The sequence below is a fragment of the Camarhynchus parvulus genome, chromosome 2 (genome assembly GCF_901933205.1).
Source record: "Camarhynchus parvulus chromosome 2, STF_HiC, whole genome shotgun sequence".
Taxonomy (NCBI): domain Eukaryota; kingdom Metazoa; phylum Chordata; class Aves; order Passeriformes; family Thraupidae; genus Camarhynchus; species Camarhynchus parvulus.
The window spans coordinates 48,702,568-48,726,397 of record NC_044572.1 but is presented as its reverse complement, the minus strand read 5'-3'; the positions used below and the strand labels follow the sequence as shown (position 1 = coordinate 48,726,397).

Sequence of the window (23,830 nt, the reverse complement as noted above, 5' to 3'; positions counted from 1 at the left end):
ATCTCTGGCCCATTCTAACACCACAGTTCCCAACACTCTAGCTGACTCTCTTCTTACTACTCTTTCTCTTACTCACCACTGCGTGTTTTGTAGCTTTGTCCTATCGTGCATGCCACACATACATATTATAGAAAGTACTACTATGCTGCGTTCGTATATCAGAGATGTGTTTCTGTCCAGTGCAACTGAGAGCTGCTGATGAGCCTTTTCTGTGGTCACTTTAGAACATCCTTTTTTGAGCTGCCAGCCACTCATCAGCCCATGAAACAGGCTACTGGCCCTCCTACACTCTGACCTGAAGGTTCACTAGTCCTCCTGCCTGTAAACATAAATTGAAGAAAAGGGTACAGCAGGAGAGACAACATGCACAAATGCTAGCTGTCAAAGACAGAGTTCAAATTCCTGCTCATCTTCTTCTGAAAGTCACAGCTGAGCAGTGCTGCAGAAGCTACAGTTTCTGGTCTTAGGGGGGATCAGGCAACTTTTTTTGTGTGAGGGGTGAGGAACTCCACACTGTAATCTCCTTTTCAAGATACACAGATATGGCACATCAAACACAATGGGATTTCCAAAAGAAACTAAGAGGGGATTTGAAATGTCAAATACAAAGAAATGATTCTTTGCTTTCAGTGGGGGAAAAAAAAGCTGCCTCAGCCCCTCTAGCAACAGATTATATTTTTAAAGGGTTGTTCATTGATCTTTCTCCAAAGAAAGAATCTGAGATTTAGGTACCTGATCTTAATCCTAATGAAATCCATTGCTAAAATTCTTACTGAGTTCATTGGAAAGAGCATAAAGCTTCATTTTTTTTTTGTCAAGTCTGAGATACCAGTATATGCTTTACACAAATTGCTTGGGTAATTTTCCCTTACTTGAGATGTTGTAGCTGAAAAATATGTTATCTCTTCCTGAGAAGTATTTAAAACTGGAGCAATTTGGCTATATTTACATATTGTAAAGTGCCATTTTAAACAGACGTGCTATATTTTTAAGTCCATCTGCAAATTATGCATGATTAATTTGTTTGTAACATGTAAGGACATGAAAGTGGAAAGGAGTTTAAAAATAAATGAAACCCCCTAAAACTGATCTCTTTCACATAAGATTATGATAAAATCCATCAACAGCTAGCTTATCATACTGTTGTGCCTCAAATTGAATCATTCCATAAATCCAAAACACAACAGACTTTATATGTTAGAGGGGTTTTTTCCACTAAGAAATGACCAGAAGCAGAAGAAATGTGCAACCAGTTGTGCAAGATTTTATTAAGGTATTTAGTAACATCACGTGCCTTCTCTCCCAGGAATATGTGATTGCAGAACTGCAAGAAGCTCTGTTTATTTTTCTGACATCTCATACTTCCAGTCTGATACTGGGTTTTGAGAGCCCAGTAAGGTTTTTTTGATTTCTAAGTGAAATTGAAATATCATAGCTAGAAAGTACGCTTGCAGTGAACAAGGAATATAATCTGTTGTCATGCTTCGGAAATACCTTGAGCTGAGGCATCTCTGTGCGCACATTCACGTGTGCTTCACATCTGTATGTTGCTTCTATTGCACAAGGGCATTTGGCAATACCAGAATCCTGGAAAGAATGTGCTCCTGGTTAATTGGTTAGATGTTTTGCTCAAGAAAGTACTTGGTGAAATAGGTCTTGTGTCTTTTTTTTTTCACCCATTACCCTCAAAATTTGGTCACGTAACAGACAGAAAAAGGTGTCAGAAGTCTGAAGAGTTGATCTAGCTCTGTTTCTGCTTAAAAACACAGCTTTTGCTCTGTTCATGGAAGTGCTGACTTTCATGAAGATTAAATGGACAATCATCCCTGTCCATGTTTACAGATCAGGACAGGCAGCAGCAAGCCATTGCCATGGTTTGCCACCTCTTCAATATTATGATTGTGCAATGATTGTGATTTTTCTTTCTACAAAGTTCTGAAGAAAGGGATGTAGGCTGTGTATTCTGTTAGATTATTATCTGACTGAGAAGGTCTGAGGTGACTTCTTAACAAAGGAAGGCAATTTCACTTATTTTCACATGCTGTGTTTGATGCTACTCAACATTCTGAGTTGAAAAACTACATTACGTGATACTGCAGTGATACTGGGTTCTTCTCCTGACTATTTACACTGGTGTGGCTGTAGCTGGCATCTTTTAGCATTTGGTAACTTGCTCCAGGCACATCCAGCCTTGTAGGAGAGGGTGGAATGAACTGCCAGACTACAGCTTGGATTAATTTTTATCTTCTTACAGATCTGATGTATAAGTTTTGGCTCTTCCCACTCTGAAGACAATCCAGTACCTCAACGCTGGGGGACAAGCTGTGGACACGAGGCTGTTTTACATGTGCATGGTGTCTAGTGACTGCAGCAAGGTTCCCAAACCTTCACTGCTCTCGTCCCCTTCCCTTCTGGAGGTGAGTTGCAAGGCATTCAGTGAAGGCATGAGTATCGCTTTTGTGTCCTGGTGCAGAGTGCATTTTCTCCCTTCTCTGGGTACCCTGCTTGGGAGTAATGGAATGATGAGCAGCCAGGTGAGGCCTTCTCCATTTCACTGTAGGTTCAGAATAGTTTTGATAACCACGTTGGAAAATTAACTTTGGTCCATTGTTGAGATGGCTGCAATGTCAAATGGCTAAAAGCAAAGAACTGGTCCTTGCCCTGTCACCAGGGGTAGCACATGAGTGCCATTTATAGCCTCTCTGCTGGTCTTCTTGCTTTCAACTGGAACCTGTAGCACAGCATTAAAGGGAATATGCTAAAGAATGAAATTAAAAGTAGATGGAGCTACATGCGACCATCCTAGGAGGAAACCACATCAGGAGGTGCATTAGCAGAACAGGTTTTGGTGTGCCTGGCTGAATGCCTCTGATCACTTGAAGTGTGCACCAAGAGCCGGCTAATGCACACCCTGTTGTGGCTCATCACTCACCGTATTCTTCCAGTCAGATTCCATTCAGCAGTCCCCAGTAAAAGCAGGTGTTTGCTTCTAAGGGGAAAGAGGGGTTCCAGGGGTGCAAGGATAATACCTACTAAAGCAAACATTTTCCTGCAATGCTCTCCCAGCCTCCTGTGTATTTGTCCATATTTACTGGTACGCAAGTTCTGCTACATTCATTAACCATGGCAAACTGTCTTCTCTAACTAGGGCTTTCTGAAAGCACATCATGAAAGGAGTGCATTTTTAACTGTGTATTTTAAATAAGAATTGTCTGTCTGTGGGAGTTGGTCTATTTGTATCACCGTAGACAGAAATGATCTCTATATTTCATAGGATCTTGCTGCTTTGTACTTATTGACTGTTTATTTTTCATCCATAGGATTACTAATTGCAGCTAGTACCAGACGCTTCTGTCTCCTTTCAGGTTATTGTAGTAGAGGGCATTGTACCAGATGCATGGTTATTCACAGACATGCATTTCCAGCAGCTGAATTGCTGGATCTGCTCTGAATGATCTATGGCAATTACATTTGGCGTTGTACAGCTATAATTTTACTGCATATTAATAGCCACCTAGCAAAGAGGTAAATGCCCTTTTCTTGGCTGGGTGCAGGATGAATGCCTGGATGTATTCAATTGGGTAAAACGAGGCCCGGGTTTTAAAAGCATAGCAGCGGTTTCATGTATCCGAAACGCGTGTGCTGGTGAATTGCCTGTTTCCCTCTGCCTTGATGGTGTGCAGCAAGGCTCCGAGGGAAACATCATCAAGCCAGATCCTAGATAGAGACATGCTGGGCAGGGGAGGGGGAAGGGGATCATGTGCCCCATTTTTAGTGGCTCATCTGCTACCACCCAAAATCTGCTGCAGTCTTTTTTTTTTGTAATTTTTTTTTTTACCCCTTTCAGCAGCTCGGCTGATCAGCCTGAAGGCTGTCAGGTTGCACCAGCAAAAATAATAATTAAAACCACCCTCCCCAGACCTTTCACTTAAAGATGTCCTCTGGAGTCAAGGCCCATTTCCTTCCCTCTTTATTTTTCTTGGGGGTCGCATGTCGGGGGCGACAGGGAGTGGGTGGGAGCAAATAACAAGGAATCGGAGGGGATTAACGAGCTTTCTCCTTATTAGCCCCGCTCGGGTGCTTTGTCTCTCTGCTCCTGGCTGAGGATGGGCTGACGGGGGAGGGCTCGAGGGAAGGGGGGAAACAATGTGACTGGAAGGGTCGGCGTGCGGGAAGCCACAGCCGCGCGGGCGGGCGGACAGACAGACAGAGCCGCCCCACACAGACACCGGCCCGGGCGGGCATCTCGGGCTGTGCACAGGGCTGGGTGGGGTGGGGTGGGGTGAGGGCGGGCAGCGCAATGGCGCCGGGGCCGGCGGGTGCTGTGCGGCAGCCGGGACAGCGGCAGCCGGGGCAGCGGCGCTGAGCGCAGCGAGCGCGGAGCCGGCGAGCGGCGGAGCCGGAGCGCGGCGCTGCCTGCGGTCCGGGGCGCACCACGCTGCGTGGGCGGGGAGAGAGAGAAAGGCAGAGGGAGAGACTCGCAGACAGACAGTACAGCCCGGGAGCGCGGCAGATAAAGGACGGAGGACAGGGAGAGAGGAGCGAGCCAGAAGGGGATCCAGGCGGGCGCCGGGAGCGGACGGGCGGAGCGGCGGACCGGGCCGGGACAGGAGAGGAGGCGGCCGGCGGGTCGGGCGGTGCCGCCGCGGCCACCGCGCCCGGGCAGCAGCGCGGCGCGGCGGCGGATCTCCTCCCGCGGCGGAGGCGGAGGAAGAGACCATGTCTTTCAGGAAGACAGTCACTGTACTGTAACAGCAGCGTATCCGCAGCAAAATAAACAAACCGGCCAACCAAAAATACCAAACAAACAAAAATAGCCCGAGCCGCCAAGACGCTGGGGGCAGATCCCGTTTGCAGGCAAAAAAAAAAAAAAAAAAAAGAAAAAAAAAAAAAACCAAAAACAAAACCCAAGGAAGCCAAAGCAGAATCTGTCGACATTTGTGTGGCGTGATGTTCTTTGTTGTCGCGATTTTTTTCTTGTCTATTTTTTTTTCCTTCCAGCATGTGTTTTCTGTCATTTCGTTGGAGTCATTCGCCCCATCCCCCCTCCACCCCCCCGCCACCCCTCCCCGTGATCTTTTAATTTTTGAGGTCAGGGCGGCTGGAGCATGTGGAGTGGAGAGAGAAACAGGAGCTGTGTATGGAACCGGGGCTTGCCTTTATTGCGTGCGATGGGCAATTATTAATAGCGGCTGCAGGATTCCGGCTCTAAGATGTGGTATTTACTAGAGGGGGAGGGAAAAGAGAAGGGGAAAAAGGGTGTCGCTCGTAGTGCGGCGGGGCAGGATGCTCTCGGTGCTGGAGCCGGCGCCTCGCACGGGACTGCAGAGCGGCAGCGTGGCGGTGCTGACAGCCAGGTAGGGCGGGAAGGGCTCGGCACGGTGGCGGGGCCGCCTGCCCCGCGGAGGGCGGCGGCTTCCCAAAGTTTCGGGCGCCCGGCGCTCGTCGCCAGAGGCGCTGCCGGCGGGAGCGCAGGCGGGTCGGGGTCGGGCGCGGAGGTGAGGTGGCCGGGAGCCGGGCTGGGGCAGGGGGGACGAGCGCCAGGGAGAGGGGGGTCTGCGGGGGGAGATCGCCCTCCTCCTAGCCGTCGTTTTAGCTAAAATGGATCAAACTCTTTAAGGAAATCTCAACTTTTACTCGCTGATTTGTGAACAGTATCGCGGGATCCGCTTTCAAAGCCGTGTTTGCTTGGAGGGCAAGGCTGGGCTGCTTGGACTGGCATTGTTCTTAACGGTGGCGATGTGAGGGCAAAAGATTTACTTGATGCTTCCTCGGCATCTCTTTTTGCATGCGGTGGAGGAGGATCACGGTCCAGGTGTTACGGCCGTATTGTTAGGTGTCCCGTTTTCACAAAAAGCAGTTCATGTTACTCCGCTTGGTGTATTCTGCCTACTTGTCTGTGCGTCTCGAACGATATCGCTTGTGAATCTAACCCCGACGTGCTCATCTAGCGCAGCCATTGCGCAGCCTTGTTTAATTGCTGTTATTTATTTTGCCTTCATTCACCGCGTCAGCCAGCGGGGGGAACACGCTCAGATTCCGGGTGCATTTTTACGTGCTAGGTGTGTCTCTGCGCTTCCAGGTGTGTGCGGTTTTGCTTAAAACTCATCCCGCCGCCGTGTGACATCGCTGTAAATGTGCCGGGAGGGGGAAACAAAAGCATTAGAGAGCCACACAAGTGTCTGTGCATCACCTGTTTGACTTCTCTGCCATTGCAATGCTGAGCCAGATGCATGCCCGGTGCGCGTTCTTCTAAATGCCATGTGCACATTTTAGGCAAGTACAAAGCAATTGAAGCTGAGGGGTGAGGGGAGGGGGTAAAAAAAAAAAAACAACCGAACCAAAACCGTACTGTAAACTGATCTGCAACTTTTTCAATCGCATAATTTAACTGCACGCTGATTTTGTTTTAGCAGTCTTCGTCACGGATCGAGGCAAGTTTGTGTGCACAATTGGGCTTGCAAATTGCTAATCTCGCACTGACTTTGCCTCTCAGCTCCCAGCTGGGCATGGTTACCTTGAGAGCTGTGGTATCAGCACTGTCAGAGCATGCTCCGGTGGGGAGATCGGGTGTGTTCTATTTTTAATACTATTTAATGAAGATGCTTCTCACTCTGCAATATACGAAGCATAATGGAAGAGCAGAGCGATGATTGGTTATGGATACTGGAAAAGGAAAAATGCAAAGGTAAAAACGGAAATCCCTCAAATATTTCTATTGCATTAATGAAAGAAAATGCAGCTGTGCAGAAAGGGGATTGAATAGCTCATTTTAAGCTGAAGAGTTTTGTGGTGTCTAGGGTGCTTTTTTTTTTAAGTTCTTTTAAAAAGTTGCATGGAGCAAACTGGATAGATTATTTTGTGCTATTGGTAAATCTTATTCTATGTGGGCATGCTTAAGTTGAAGAATATGCCATTTTATTTATTTTTTTAATAGTGAAGTATCTTACAGTGGAGTAGCGCTGAGGAACATCTTAAATATTTTTTTTTGATAACCAGTTTGATTAGCTCTATTTACATGCTTATTGGTAGCCTCCTAAAGTGGGAGTTTTGAGTTTTTATTCCTTGCAGTTAAAATTTAATTCAGTTGATATTAAAAATCATTGTTACATGCAATGCTCACAGAATGCAAGCAGCTGTAAATCTCTTGTGAAGTGTAAAGGAAAATAGCTATAGATAACTACAGTGTATACGACTTGGCAAGATCCATGGAGAGATACGTTTGAAAACTGCCCTGTTATGTTCAGTGTACTTGGAGTCAGAAATGTGTTTATTAGCTATTTGAAAGAATCCACACGCTTAGAATCATGTAGAGAAAGTCGCCTCGATTAAAGATGTCTTCTGTAAAACAACTGTATTTTCTCTCTGTTGTCTGCAGTTTTACAGGATGGTGGTCTAAGAAACAGCTGAGTACCCCTCCTGCAAAATCCTTTTCCAAGCAATTATTTCTTTCTGCTATGTGCTAGTCATTTTGACTGCCCCTGGGCTAAGTGTGCAAGTGAGGATTGCTCAGACAAGTGTTGCACCACATCGTACCCATGAAAGAAAAGTTACATAAGGGTGATAAAGGAAATGCAAAGAGATTTCTAACATAAGTATAATTATAGTTCTCAGAGAGGGAGAAAACAGTGCAAAAGTAACTTTGAAACTTCATTCTGTTGGAGGAAAACTGTGGGCCAAATCGTGTTTTTCTGATGGTGCTACTTTTCCTGTGGGCTTTACTGGGGTTATTTGCATGATTACAGTAACTAGACTTGGCCTGATAAATCACTGTTATTAAACACAGTTTCAGGGAGTACATAAAAGAAACCTAAAAAGTTTTAAAATCTGTGTTCTTGACTTCCTCACAGGTTACAGTTTTGAACAACTAACTTTAAACTTGGAATGGATGGGGGGAGGAAAAGTGCACTAATTCTAGGATGGCTTACTTGCAGTCTGTCTTGTGTCCTGTAGGCATTGGTCTCGCTGCAGTCAGTGGGAGCTTTAAAATTGGCTCCATGGTTTAATCAGTGCTAAAGACAGACACTGGGACAAATTTTCAGCAGCTGTAAATTGATGTAGTTTCTCTGGTCTTAAGAACAGTGTAGACTTGCACCAGCTGATGATTACACCTCTCTGCTTATAGCACACAAGATCTGTGATTTGCATTGAACGGTATTACCAATTTTGTTGGCATTAATTTCAGAGCAGGAAAATTATTTTGGCAGACTGGCAAATCGTTGTTTATAGGGACTACTCACGAATGAGCGGCTTGATCCTGTGAGTGCTCCCAGCCTAATTTCCTTGATGAGTTTCAAAGCTACATGTGTGTAAGCTACATGATTATTTAAAGGAAATGCTATTGATCTCTTTTCAAAAATATCTTTACAGATTGGCCAGTTGAGAAGTAATGTAACTACCATGCAATAAACTTGCAAAATCCATTTGTCCCCTGCTTATTCATTTATTAGATTTGAAGTTCTGTATTAATGTTCTTAGCAGGTAGTAAGTCAAGCAAATGGGTCCCTTTTTCTTCTAGAAGATTGAAACATTCATCAAACAAGTAATACATGGCAAAGACTCTGTACGTTCCAGTGGAGAGCACTTGGTTCTGAAGATTTAAAATACTGTGTATGAATATCTGTGTGGTAACATTCATGTCTAGGATACATTCTATTTTGATGACAAACTGCAATCCAGGTAAGTTAGATTTTCCCTAATACAAGTTGGGTAAATTGAATTGCAGATAAATTATGCAAACCATGTGAGGTCATGCATCTAGTTTTTGACAGTCATCAAGTGAGACCTATTCTGGTCTCCAGGCTTGTAACTGGGTCACCCCTGGATTGTAAGTTTCCCTGATAATTGCTGGTGTTTGTTTTGTTTTCTAATTTTTCCACTTGATACATGAAATGCTGATTTTCAAAAACATGTAGATGTAAATAAGTTTACATGTTTGTTTGTAACTATCAAAGTACTTTATTTTTACATAGTAATTTAATGGTAAGCCCTTCTAACAAGGAAGTAACTTCAGAACAAGGGCAAATAATGACTCCTCTCTGGTTTGTTTGTTTGGTTTTTTTTTAATAAATTTAACCTGCATATAAATTCGTGTAGACATTCTGCTTGCTATTCGTGGACAGAATGTGTTTTTCTTAAGGAGGCTTAAACCCAAATCAGAGGAACAGCCACTATGGCTTGCATGAGTATGCTGGTGTTCTCACGCACACAGACACAGAGCTTATTAGAGAAATGAAAAAGACAATATACCATAAAACTACAATACTTTCAGTTTTAATTGTAACTATTTTTTTTAGTAAATAACATCTATGATAGATTCTAGCCAATTCCTCATTTGTCGCTGAAGGTCCAGACTGCTTAGTTGGAGGACTTCACAGCTGCTTAGGTGTTTGAAGTGACTCTAGTTTTAGGCTTCATGTTTTCTCATATGTTGGTTTTACAGTAGGCAAGCTGTATGATTGGCTAAATTGAATTTCCTTGGCTTATCTTAGTTTATGACAGCACATAATAATCTGCATTAAGGCTTAATGTGTGACATAGACAGTCCAAAGTTAGGAATTGGATTGATTCCAGGGGAGGAGCGCTGGAGCTCTCTGTCACCTTTCAGGAAAATAGCCCCAAGCAAACACTTCCATAATGTCCTGCCACAGCTGCCCTCTTCCACCTGGTAGTAATCTTGCTGGTATTTACTACTTCTTCCTTTTTCACTGTTGTAGTTTCCAGGCTTTCAGGTGATCCACCACCAGTACACTTCTTTTCCGTTCCTTGGAAAAAGTTGTTGTGGAAGCGGTCTCCTTTCATTCAAATGTACAATTTTTTAGTCACATGGTGGGATCTTTAAACTGTGTTAGACCATTCTAGAGTCCTAAATAGGTAATGAGCAGTTATATGAAAATGATACGTCACTTTTTTTGTCCTTTTTTCCCCTGGCTATTACACATAAATTCCCTGTTACTGAGAGGAAAAAGCAGACTAAATACAGAGAGAAATACATAAACAAGAAGTAAACAAAATTGCTTTTTGTAAGAGTGGGTTCATGATGACTGTTTACATGAACACATTGCAGCTGTGGTAAACGTGGTCAAAAGAAGCACTAAGTAGGTGGTGGGGTTAGTGCTGAAGGAAGACGCGACGCGCGAGAGAGCGATCATGTCGTATATCATGACTAAGCTGAAATGCAGAAGGCATAGTTAGGCAGTGACAGCTGGGAATTTGGAATTTCTGATTTGGATATCCAATGACTTTGTGAAGCAGGGGGTTTAGAGTACTTTCTAGTTACTGGCAGTGTGTGGAGGCAGTAACCATGTAAGGCTGTTTTTAGGGCAGACATTCACATAGCATATGCTGAAGTATCTAAGGTGAGAAGTGCATTTTTATAAGTGAAAGAAAATTTTCACAGGGAAATTGGGACACTTAGTTATCAGGTCAGATGTCTGATCTTGATCTTTTAAGGCCAAGAGTGACAGATTACAAAGAGTAGTACCATGAGAAAGCAAAGTCCTATAAAAGTGTTTTTGTAATTTAATGCTTTCTGCCATATTCATAAATTAGTCTTGGACAATACTATAATTTATTTATGAGCTGTTTATACAGTGCTTGTGTTAAAATTCTAGAAGCTTAGTAACAACTTCCAACTGATAAAACTGCCTTTTTCCAAAACTGGATGCCTTCAAGTCAAAGGAAAACTTAAATGGTTGGCAGAATGGTGTGACAAAAAAATAGCAATTAAGAAAAACCCCAGCAAATACTCCCACCCTCCCTCCCCCACAATTAAATGCCCTGGTTTTTGATTTCTCAAAGTTTTGTCTGCTCTTTGCAATCTATGCTAAAACATAAAAAGCAAATATATACAAATCACCTCCTTTCAAGCTTCTGTTTATCCCAGTTTTTACAGCCAAGCAGCAATAATTTTTACTGGATTCATAAAATCATCAGAGCCAGTTTTATGTTCTAGGATTTGAACTCTGTCATCAAAAGCATGCCTGAACAGCTAATAATTTCCTGAGTAATGAATCCTGATGCAGTATTTGTATTTTTATTGTCTCATGAGATGAAGTCTTCCTGTGTTTTCAATACAGAATACATTTTTTAAGTTTTCATTATTAAATATCAATCAGAATGTGCTGCTTTTCTGCACAGGGAGTGCATGCATCTTGGGTTTGGTGACCTGCAGAGCTTCTCGTGGTGTAATTCTTTTTGTATTGTGAAGAGAGTTATCACAATTCGCTCCTGTGTAAAGAGGGATAGCAAGGCTTCTCAGTAGATTGAAGTCAATGAAGATAAACTGCAGTGATTAGAAGCATTTTATAAATACAATTAAATTATTATTAATTAGCATGAAGTGTTCAACTATGTATTTGATTCAATGAGAAGTTTTGCTGGGGTGCAAACTTCAGTGGTGTTGATGCTCTCATGTGAAATAGGTACAGCATGATGTTCTTCTGAAGAATATCCCTACTTAGTGCTTTTTGGGTGTTTGTGCCACTGAACTTTATTTGAAGTGCCTGAAAGTAAAGCATAAATTCTGGTGGTACAAACTATACCTTGAGGTTTTTCCATTTTCAAGTCACTATTCTGTTTTCAGATACATTGCCACTGGCATAACATTTAGAACAGTTTAAATGAGGCTGCTTAATACATTGTAAAGTATTTATCATGGAGTCAGAAATGTTTATGGTGTCATAAAAGCTTTGAGGGAAACACATCAAATAAATTGGTCCACTCTAAAGGCTCACTACAGATTTTAATGTAAGCCCGGGAAATGTCTGATAGCTTTATAATTTGTGTGCTTTATAAACCATGAAATCCAAAGTGAGAAGGTCTGACTTTCATGCTTTCAGGTTTTGTTCCTTTAGGAAAAATTCAGAGCTTTCTTCTACAAAGTGTAAAAAAAAGGGAAATTCTGACCATTGATCTGTAAGGAAGGCCTAATGAGTGACTTAGGGCATCTTAAAGTGCCGTATTTCATAATGCATGCTACTGTGAGCATCTGGAAATGCTAATGCAACTATGTTTGATCCAGGTATGGTTTTTGGGGAAGCTTTAATTCATCAAAAATGAGCTTAAGTTGAAAAACATAATGTATTTACTAGCTTTGTGTGTCTCAATACGCTTTTCCACTACGGTGTAGCAGTCTGTTCTGCAACTGAGCAGCAAAATGGACTGAGAGCTGTGGCAAGCAGCATAAGAATCCTGTTAGATACGGAAGACAATGAATTATTACTGAGGGATAATGCAACTTTTGTTTAATCTGTGTACTGTTGAAAATGACTGCATTTGAAAGAAGTCCTTGAATGACCTGCTTCTTAAAGTAGCCCTCTCAAAATCGGTGGCTGAGATAAGGGAGTGGTGGGGTGAGGGCGTAGTAGAGGATTAGTGCTAGCAGTATTGCTTGTGATGGGAAGTCAGGTTAAGGGGCATCAGAAGTAGGAGGACAGCAAAGGGAAATAGAACTTTGAGGACATATTCCCTGAAGATTAAATAACTGGAATTTTGGATATTGCAGAGAAAATATATAGATGTGTAGCTTCTTTTCAGTATCATTTGTCTTCTGATCTAAAAAAAAATAAAACTCCTTATGCGTGTGTCGTGATGCCTGTCTTTGTGTAGAGGATCAGGACAAAATGACTACTCCTCTGCAATCACACCTAATCTCGCTAAATCTGAGGTTACAGGGGCTGTAAATGATCTACGTCTTCTGATTTTTGCTGTTTCAGAATTGCTCCTCTCTGCCACCTATCTGGCAGGAGAGAAAGGAAGATAACAAAATTGTTGCCAAGGTCTGAGGGCAGCTCCCTGACAGTGTGGGCTAAAATGGGACTTCTTAGCTTGGTTTAATGTCAGTGAAAGAGACTGGTGGGTGAGTCTTGGTGAGACATGCAGGATCCTGGGTTCTGTGGTATGTAGCCAGTTCTTCTCTGAAAATAAATTGGTTTCTATCCTTGGTACCTCTTCTCTTGGCACGGCAGTACCTCATAAGTTAGTCAGATATTTGCTGAAATAGTGTAATGTGCCCTGTCACTACATAAATCCCCACCTTTCCATAAAGGACTTTCTGTTAATGGGGAAGGATTTGTAGGAAAGAGCAAATTGAGACACAAATCTCAGTGTAGCACTTCAGGTGCCTGTGGTTGTGCTGTCGGTAGCCCTGTAGGGATGTTCTGTGGTTCCACAGCCACCCTGTCCACTCGCTCTTTGTCGCTTTGGTTTCCGCAATGCGGGAGGAAGATGCGGCAGGCACCTACCTCTCTCAAAGCCCACGGATTTCTTTGATGTGTTTGTTACTCCTCAGGGTTTGTTTGTTTTTTTTTTTTCAGGAAGTAGACCAGAGAACATCATTCGTACTCATGAAGGCTAATTACAATTTTTCCTCTACAAATCTTTTCTTGGAGAGCTGTGTGTTCAAAGAACTGCTGCTAAGTATTTTCTGTGCTACAGTTATGCTCAATGTCCAGGCAGCGAGTGCCGAAATGTAGATTCTTTTGGCACCTGTTCCTGTTTGTGTTTGTTTGATAACATACATTTGTGTCTTTATTAATGTTGTCAGGCACGTCAAAGCCATCTGTAATAAAACTGCATCAGGAGAAGAGCATGTCAGAAAATGTGACAGTAAAATATCGATGATTCTTAATGAAACTTTTCTATTGATTAAACAGCACAATTTCAATGTGGAAAAAATGAAATAATTTCTAATTATTTCAGGACTTTGAGAGCAACTCCAGTGAGCCCTGAGTCTTTGGCTTGCCTATAAAATGACAGCAGACTGAGCAATTTACTGGTATATCATGAGAAAATTCTATGGCATGGGAATGCGTTTGCTAGGTTTGCATTGACTGAGATCACAACAAAAGAGGAGCATAAGTGACCCTTGCATTTCTGGTGCATAGTTGAATATTCTCCTGGAATCTGTCATTTATTACCCATACTCAGTAGTTGGAATGAGGCTGGCATATGATGTAACATACCAGTGGTCCTCGGAACATCAGCTGCATGTACGAGCAATTTCAATGTCTATTCACTGCCAGACAGATGATTTTAATAAAAGGAGTTCAGGGGCTCCATTCCTGACATAAGATGGTTTATTTTGGGACCGGTAACTTGACATACTCTTGTATTATAAAATCCAAAAAAATGGAGATAAATTCAAGTAGGTTTGCCACCTCAGCAGAGAAAATAAAAAATATGGAGGGTAGCTAATGTTATATTCTTTTGTCAAAGCTGAGTGTGTGAAGTAAAGCATACTGAATTAGGACACTTACTATGTCCCTAGGTGTAACATAAAAAAGGGATTTTCCTAAAAATTGGTCCGTAGCCCTGATTTGAAGCTTGCTGTAAGTGCAGGAAGAGAAATATTGGAGGAGTTCACTACAGTCCCGATATAAACTCTTTTCTTGTTCTGCTTCTTGACACTGAATTTCAAGCAGTAACTGACATGGATGTCTCGGCCTCTTTTTTTTGGCTGTTTTGACACTTTCATCAGTTGTCTCTATTCTGCTCCATATACTTTCTGGCCATTCTTCATACTGAGCCTTTGCTTTTTTCCTAAGTTGTGCCTCTTATGCAAACTTTACTTTGTTAAACTGACCCTTCTGGCTTTTCTTGGGTTTTCATCATTTGTTCATGTTTTCCAGCTTTTTTTTGCTTGCCTTCTTCTATGTCAGGTATTTGCCCCTGTTTGAAAGAGTTGAAACCTTTGATTTAATAGTCATGTAGTACTGCAATTTTTAAAATAGCCTTTCTTGGTAGATTTTTTTGACATTTAGTTTATAATAAACATGTTATATAAAACATACTATTATTATTCAGGATTTACCAGTTACCAAATCTCTTGGATTTTGTTCTGATATCTCTTAAGGAGATAGTACCAACAGGTCTGATTGCACTTGTGAAACAAAATTTTTATGGTGAAAGCCAGAAGACTCTGTGCTTTTCAACTTCATATATGGAGCTCCTGTTGGTATATCTGGGTCCTTTGGGGCCTCCATCCAAATTCAGTCAGCTCCATAGAATTGTCTGTGTGTTTCATGCTCCTGGAAAATTTTGTGTCCTGTACTCTCTATCTATTTATTTAGATTATTTTGGTTTTCTGGGATTAGCACTATTTTCAATAATTTTTTCTCTGTTGCCTTGAAAATAAAGTGTAATGGGAATGATTCAGAGTAAATACCTTTAACAGTGTTTTTTGTTGTCAAGACTTATGTGTTGGCTCTCTGACCTTTCAGATGGACTTCTGTCTATGTTGTGAGCACCACAGCACCTAAAACAGTATGTTGGATGCAGTTTGCTGTGTTACTGGGGTGTACAATGAAAGAAGGAGAAAATTACTAGAGTTCTTATGTATGGAGAATTATTTTGTATTTCATGCCTGTACAATTGTTGAATAAGCTTGGAAACGTCACCAAAAGCTGGAGGTTATATTTTCTTCTTGTACCTTTGATTATCGTGATGTCATGGTCACAGATCCTGGTCAAAATTGGAGGAAACTGATTGATTGTAGAGATTGTTATCAACTGAGGCAATTAGCTGAACACATTTGAGGACCTATACTAAATAGATATTCCATATGTATTTTTGTGAAATGCATATATAGTAGCTCCTTCTAAAGACAGAAGTAAAGGATCTGTTGGCTGAAATTTCTCACTCTTGTGTTTGAAGGAACATGGTTTGCTGCCATCATCTGAAAGCTGAAATCTGTTTTCTCCTATATTTTGTTTCTTTTTTTTTTCTTGCTGCTGAGATATAGCAGGAGAATTGCCTGTATTCAGCTGCCAATTACAGATTTAATTCAGTTATTTGTTTTTCAGTAATCTGATTGCCATTAGTGCCTAGTTCACTAATTGTTCACTGTACTCTGTCAAGTTATTATGCAAGTAACATTCTGAAATGAAACCTAATAAAGAAATGATGGCAGCAGTCTCAACAGATGATGTATAGTAGTTATGAACTGGTTTTTTGTTTCTTTTAGTGGGTTAATTTCCAGACTGGTGGACAGTCAATCTCAGTTATTCTCAAGTAGCATGAATTGAAGAAATCTCTTACCTTTCAAACACAAAATTCTCTTGTGTGGAGTCATTCAGTTTTTTAGAGGGATGTCATGTTAATAAGCTGTTTATTCCACAAATAATGGTGCCTATGCTTTTCTCAATGTCCTTGGTCGTAATTCAGTTCTTGAATTCAATTGTTTGCCAAGGAGATGATTTGTGATTTTTAAAAGCATGAGTGCAAATATCTGTAGTACCACAGACTTGGAATGCAGTGAGAGGGACTTCTTTTTTCACATAACCTTGGTTTAATTTGACTGACTCTTGTTTTTATTGACTTGATTCTATAATCTTAATCCTAGTAAATAAATGCATGAAAATATTAGCCCATATAACCCTATTGCTGCAACTCAGTCAAATATGCAGCAGGATCCTGTTTCTGTAGTAGGAAGCTGGAATGGCAGAAGATTCTTCCAAAATGTGCATCTACATATTTTGTGGGCTCAAAAGTTCAAGACCTAGTATTTGTGTTACTGAGCAAACTAAGTTGGAATTTTCCCCAAATGACTGCATTATCAGTCTGCTGCTCAACTGCCCTTCCAGTGCAGTGGGTAGGAAACAACAGGATTGCATTTGGAAGACAGAGAGGCATAACACTTGTTTTCATCTTTCTGCTAAATTCAGACATTGAAACGGGTGAACTCCTGATACATGGTATGGGAAGTTGCTAGAAAAGTAATGTTAATTGTGTTTAAAGTTTATGTTCTTCAGCTCAGTCAAATGACTTTAGATACAACATGTAGTCTTGACCACCCCCACTCTTGTAGTCACTAGTGTCAGTGAAGCTGAACTTTATTGTTGAAAACTTATTTTTTTGCTGGCATTTCTATAAAAGCATGAAATGGGAAAACCAACAAGTAAATTCTCAAGCTTAAGATGAGGAGGATGACACTGGGCTGCTGCTGATGCCTGGCTGTGAAGTGTGTGCATGTGGAAATGGGCTGGGAGTGGTCATGGGCCACTGGAGACCTGTTCCTCTCAGCCCTGCATGGGCTGGCTTTAGGTGATGGGTGTGGTGGTCATAAAATGCCTGTTTATTTCAGGAAGCAAAAGGAGACCCTTCTATAAACTGGCTCACTAGTCTGCCAAGAGAGGATGTGTTCACTGAGTTCTAAGTGGAAAAACAGGGCTGCTGCCCTTTGAAGTATTTTGTGGTAGTGTCAGTGAAATACTATGACATGTTTGGTAAGGTTTTGCTGGGTTTTATTTCAGGAAGGGACAGATTTTCAGTACTTCCAAATGCCTTTCTGAGGTTATTTGGATAATTTAAGGTTATTCTTTTTCAGTGAAGGCTTTTTAATAATCTTTATGTCTTTGAAAGGGGCCCTTCTAATAGTGGGAATAGCTACAAATTGAAGTGCTGCAGATAATATAAGTTGACAAGTTCTATAGCATACTAATGTTGTCAGAAAACCCAGCAGCTTTCTCCAAAAATACATTTTCCAATAGTAAAAGCAGATAAATGGGGGGGTTGTGAGTGAGAAGCATGAAGCTTTTCCAAGAGGACAGTGGTCTGCCATGAGACAGTAAGTTGGAGAAAGATGTGAGGACGATGAAAATTCCCTTTGTTCAAGGGTTCAGAGTTTTTGGGTTTTTTTTTGTTTGGTTGGGTTTTTTGTGGGGGGGTTTGTTTGTTTGTTTTTGTTTTTGCTTTGTTTTCTTCTAAACTTAATCCAGCAATCCAGCACTGAATTTCCCTTTGTCACATTCAGCTTTAGAAAGCATGAATGTCCCCCTGGAAGGAGAATAGGCAGCTGGCCATTTTCCTCACTGTGAAACTTTGTAAGATAGATGAATTTGGGAAGTGAATAGAGGAAGAAAACAATACAAAAGGAACTGCTTTTAAACAAAAGATACACTTTTGTCACCATTTGCAGTGCTCAATGGAAACTAAGCTGTCCAACCTTTAACTGTGGTGACTCAAAATATGTCTGTGCAGTATGCTGGCAGCTGTATGTGTGGTAGGTAGTGAAGATAAAACCCAAGTTATAAATGAATAGTCCCAGCAAGGCTTTGGAAAGCACTTGGATTGAATTCCAAGTTGGATAATGAAAGCAGGCTTGGAGGGAAATTGCCGTGCCCTTCCTGATTGCCCTGTTCAGCTTGCATTGATACCCCATAACGTCCCCATTGATGCCCCATAACACAGTGGGGCTGTGGCTGAGGACCTCAAGCCTCAAGGTACCCCAGAGAATTGCTCTTCTTTGTAAGTGAGACATGAAGAGATGGCTTCAGGTGTGTAGCCGCTGCTAATCAGGCTACTAAAAGAGATGTGAGAAATAGCAGTCCACTTTCAGCACTGTATTTATTGTAAATAACTAAAATGCCATCAGTTTACTGTTTAGATGCTGATATGGTTACCTGGTTTTCCCCATCTTTATGGCCAATTTTATGATGCAGGCTTGCATGCTGCTTATTTCTTAGTTCATTTCTCTTAAGGAGGTAGTGAGTCTGAGCCATCATTATAAATGGCTTGTAAGTGCTGTCTCAGTCTAGTTAGATTTATAACAAAATGGATCCTATAGACAGAGTTTTGCATAAATAAAAGCATTTGTCTTTCATTGCTCTTTCACTTTCCTACCTACTATCTTCTAGTAGTAGTTCCTGAAACAATTTCATCTAGAGGTTGCAGTTAATTCTAATATGCTTCAGGAGGTCAATATGAAAGAAGAGTAGAAAGGTTTTTCTGATTGTTATTACTCTTGTTAAAAATGCTGATGCTCAAGGTTTCTTATCATGTGCCCTGCATCTTTATGTATATAGGCAAAATAATTTTTTAAAATATTCTTCAGTTTTGTTGGTGACTCATTTTCATGCACAAGCATTCACTGCCTGCCACTGAAGTGTCTGTTACAAAGGGAGCAGTGGAGAATGCAAAGTGCTGGAGAATGGTGGCCGTGTGTCTGGGAAAGGGGGTGCTGGTTGCCCATCTAGCTCTTATTTTTACCAACTTCATTATTTATTTAGCCTCTGTATTCCTCAGTGTCCTCACCTGGAGGGAAATGCTCACTTTTTGTACTTACTTTCCCTTGAATCTTTTTTTTCCCCCATTAATTAGAGATGATGGCATTTTAGAGCCTTTTATTATAAAGAGGCACAGTAGGAATATTCACTTTGCCTCTGTTGGCATACACAATCAAGTCATGACACCTTCACAAGTTAGCTCAGTCACAGTTATTTGTGTGCAGCCCTGGAATCTTTAGCAAATTTGAAGACCCTCACTTTCCTTTGGCTGCAGTTACTCTCTGCTGTCACTGTTGGCTATTACAGACTTCCATTACTGGCTCTTTTCCAGACAAATAATGTGATAGCATGTTTCTGTTTCGGCAGGTAATAATGTTGAAGAATTTAAACAGGTACAAATAAAGATAATTTGAAAAATAAAGTCTCAACCATGTGAAAATTTAAGAGACAGAGCTTGAAAGAATTAAGAGATTTCTTTCAGCTGGTTGATTTCATATTTCAAGTCTAGAAACATGTGTTTATATTTAGCATGTATTTAGGGTTAGTTCTAGCCAGGATAGATTTAAAATAAAAAAACAGAAAAAAACAATACCCACCATTGTTTGAACCTGATGATGAGTATGAGTAATTAGAATGCATCCAAAACCATCGGAATTAAATATTGCAAACATCTGTCACCTATGTAGGCAGCTTTTTATTTTGCAGGTGAAAGTTCAATAGGCAAAGCATTTTGAGGGGGGAAGTTTTTGAAAATGTTACAAAGTAGACATGACCTGTTTTGTTCCAGGCCTGTGATCCCCCTCTAGTGCCTTTTTTTTTAAATTTGTGTAGAATGTATAATAGGTCATCCCCTTTTATTAAGCAATAATAATTTATAATCATCTGTGATAAGTTCCCTTCGATCTTTATAAACCACTACCTCTTCTGATACAGCTGTGATTCTAAAACAATCAGTATTGCAACCAAAGTCTATATCTGTTTTATTTTTGGATTGTAAATATTTTTCGCAACAGCTCTTTCAGAATATAATGAAAGTGTATATTGTAATGATTGTGTAGGCATGAATAAGGATTTAATTGCCTTCTGCATTTGTGTGTGGACTTTGTAACTTTTATTTTGAGAGTACTATTTTGCATTAGAAGCTATTATTTTTCACTTGATTGGGTTTTTCAGGAGGCTGGAATACAGAAGTGACTTAAAACCAGGTGTTGTCTGGTTTGCTGGGCCCTGTGTATGTGAGAGGTCCTGGCTTTCGCTTTTCAGCCTTCCACTGGCTTCCACTATCACAGTTTCACTCTTGGATGTTGCCTGGACATCACTGAAGTTTGTGACTGAAACAACCAGTTTTTCATGTACATCTACATGTAGCTTTTGCTTAAATCAGTTGCTTCTAAATATAAATTTAATTTTGCTTTCTCCTTACTAAACTTTTTCTATAACTGCTGTAACTGGTTTTTCTATAACTGCTCCATGCTGTAAGTTTCAGGCTTTTTTACAGTCTTTCTCAGTGCTGTTCTAGGTTCATTTTGAAGAGTACCTGTACAAGAGGTACTCTCCTTTGTGCCAGAATTTGCATCCCATTTGCCTGCCTATCCAAGGAGGTACCAGCCATGGATGAATGGCTGGGACAAGTGTGTTAATTTTTTTTTTTCCAATTTTGTGGTCAGCATAAAAGAAGAGTTTAATTTAAAACATCAGTTGTCCTTTTTCTTTTCCAGTTCCCCTGGAGCACTGTGCTTCTCTGATCTCCAAATTTTCTTTTACTACTGGAAACTTTTTGGTTTCTTCTAGCTGCAGCTAGCTCCAGCTAGTCTTTCTTTTTCTTGTTTTCAGTAATGCCCTGTTTATTTTCAGATACTTTTGATATCATGTGATTACCCATTTCTCATACCTTTATGAACCAGGGAGCATCCCTATACCTGTTATGTCGTCCCTCTCTGCACAAGAGCAGCTTTCTGGTTATACAGATTTCTTTGTTTACATCTTTAATAGTTCCTTATGTTGTGGAAAATGTGTAATGCATTTTGAATTTTGAAAAAACAAATTGATTAGAAGCATCAATTTCAAAGATTTTTTAAATACAATAAGCCTATGGCAGCAGTAAAACATTAATGTATTTACCATTACTTTGCTCTTTGAGAGGGAAGAATTCCTGAGAAAATCTTTTACATCAGCCAGAAGAGCTGGAAGACAATTTTTTCCTACTATGGTATAGTATAGATTGAGCTACAGACTACTGTGTTGGATTTCTGATTGTCTGACAAGAACATATATTCACTGTCTGAACAATTGAAAGTAAACCTGCATTCAGTAAATTTATACATAGAGTGTGTCAGAAGCATGAACACTCTTCCATGTGTGTCACTAGCAGTCAGCACAAGTGTTTCTTTGGGACTTCACACTGCAAAAGAAAATTCAGTCTGATCTGTTAAAACAGCTGTGAATGTTTAAGTGTTGAATTACATGTGTTTGTCAGTGCTCAGAGGATGTCACCACCCATTTGCCCCAGTAGGCTGATACTCAGCTGACCTTAGCTTCCACAAAACCATGTGAAAATAGATGCAACTGCAGTCTAAGAAAAAATAAAAGTTGTTTTACTCATACTCAGGTTTCTTTTATAGATACACAAGTATGTTTACACAAGTAAGCTTAGCTGCAATTAAATTTTTGCATTCTTTGTGGTCACAAGTAGTAAAATAGAGTGAAGAGAGAAGGAAGCCATAAAAATGGTTAGGTTAAATTTAACCAAGTAAACTAATAGCATTTCTGTTTCTTAAAAAATATGTGTATTCACTAGTTTCAGACATGTAATATTGGTGTTTACTGAAAAAAACAACCCCCCAAAAAATCAGTGTTCAAATACCATTTTTCATTTAAAAAGAAGGGCCCCATCAGGTTCTGTTGTAAACATTCAGTGATTTCACAAAGCTGGTCCAGTTAAAAGTGTCCACATTTTGGGAGAGAAAGAGATCTGTAAGTTTTATGGTACCTCTTTGTGATCAGGCTTCCCCAAGAGACAGTGTATAGATGAAAAACTAATGAACTCCCTTCAGTTCCTATAGAATCTTCTAAAGGACCAAGAAAACAAAAATATGGTGGTTGTAAGTTTTTTTTACCATTCCCAGTTCACATCTGGAACCTATAATCTATAGTATAGGAGCAAACCCAGAAACAATGAAAGAAAGCTCCAACCTGAGATACTCTCCTGGGAGGTAATTTTGAGTTTGGAACATGCTCAGAGAAGTGCTTGGCAGAAGAACTAAAGATCATTGAAAGAAGTTTTATGTTGTGTCTCTTGAAACAGAAATAAATTTAATGTACTTAAATTATCCCTTCAGACCTCAAGGTCTGTATTACTATGTAATTTTTTTTCCTCCCTATTGTGAATTGCCAGAGATTCCAACCAAGTATATGAAATGTGTTCTTGTACTGGTTCACATGCTTGGCCTGATACAACTATGTACCATATGGAGTCAACCAGCCTATTTCATAAGGGATTATAAAAGCTGAAGAAGTAGATGTAAAGGAAAATTATATAGACATTTATACTTTGAGAGAATTAAAAAAAATTGTTTAAATGCTTTGTCTTATTTTGGTTAGTTTTATCAGGTCACTCATGCAAAACCTTCAGCGTTTGTATTGAAATGAGAAGAGCTTTGATTTCAGTAGAAGAAGGCAGAGCATTTTCAGAATAGAAGGAGGTAAGCTGATCTCGAGGCCCCTGAAACAATGTGTGTAATACATGGGTGGAATTACAGCCCGCAGCCACACAGCACTGTGGAGTGGGAGGGGTGCATCAGTAGCTTTGCCAGTCACAGCTTCAGCTGGAATACTGTTAATTCTGCTGCGACAAGGAGTCGGTGCAGTCTGATATTTGAATCAATTGTTGCAAGATACTAAATGCTCGCATACCGAGGAAATTACTTCCACTGAAATTGAAGCAGGTTTCTCCTATTGCATTTGAACCCTTGGCAATCCCTAAAAAAGCGACTATCCAGAAGTTAAACGCTTGGCATATATTTTTACAGCTCAGAGGATAATAGTGAGGCATGTTGATAATGAATGGAAGGGAAAGAATATCCTCAAGAGGAGGTCTTCTAGCAGCTTGTTTTTTTACCAATGGCATGCAAGTAATTTTGTGATGCTCTGTGAACGATGCTCGGACAGCCAAGTGAACTGTCATTTTCCAGGGATTAGCCTATTAGTTGTTACAGTGCTAGTGGTGGTACTCGCCAAAAACAGGGGAACTGACTGTCTTAATTATCCCTGCTCTTTGACTTCATGCTTCAAAAGTTTTTTATGCTGAAAAGCCTCTTGAGGAGGAAAACAAGTGTTACAAATTGTTTTAAAATACTTATTCTAGCCTCCCTTATGAAATATCCTTTAGGGTTATATTTTGCAGTTGTGCTTAGACTTTACAGCAAGATTCAACTCTTCCCTTCTTAGTCCCACACACTGAAAAAAGGATCCTTTACACTGAGCAGGCATAGGTGGGAGGCAAATTGAGAAATAGAGGCAGAGATCCACATTCATGCAGGCAAACAGAGCATGTGAGACATGCCTTTGTATCATCAGGGTTTTATTGTTTCAAGAAGGTAAGTGATATTTTTCCTAACTGTGCATGAGAAAGTATTGCCACATACAGTTATTAGGATATCAATATCTTTGTTATGATATTGATAAACCTAAGCATAGTTCATTGATTTTTCAGAACGTTACAGGATTAAGACTACCTTTCAAATGCCTGTTTTACTTTGTGTTTTCTTTCCTGGTTTGTGCTTTTAATACTTCCCAGTATTCTTTTCAATAGTCTTAGTTGTCCATAT

The 23,830-nt window shown here is 40.5% G+C and overlaps 1 protein-coding gene across 17 annotated transcripts in view; it reads left to right on the top strand.

Moving 5' to 3' along the window:
• Positions 1–23,830, top strand: part of ARPP21 (cAMP regulated phosphoprotein 21) — a 197,581-nt gene that overhangs the window by 52,797 nt on the left and 120,954 nt on the right. For 12 of the 17 annotated variants that reach the window (XM_030971420.1, XM_030971411.1, XM_030971426.1 and 9 more), the window contains exon 1: positions 5,237–5,357. The gene's annotated coding sequence lies outside the window, so the exon portion shown is untranslated. Of the gene's footprint in view, positions 1–2,254; positions 2,418–5,236; positions 5,358–5,451; positions 5,499–6,082; positions 6,689–8,689; positions 23,600–23,830 lie in introns of those variants that run through there. The other 5 variants (XM_030971421.1, XM_030971412.1, XM_030971413.1 and 2 more) reach the window with 4 other exon arrangements.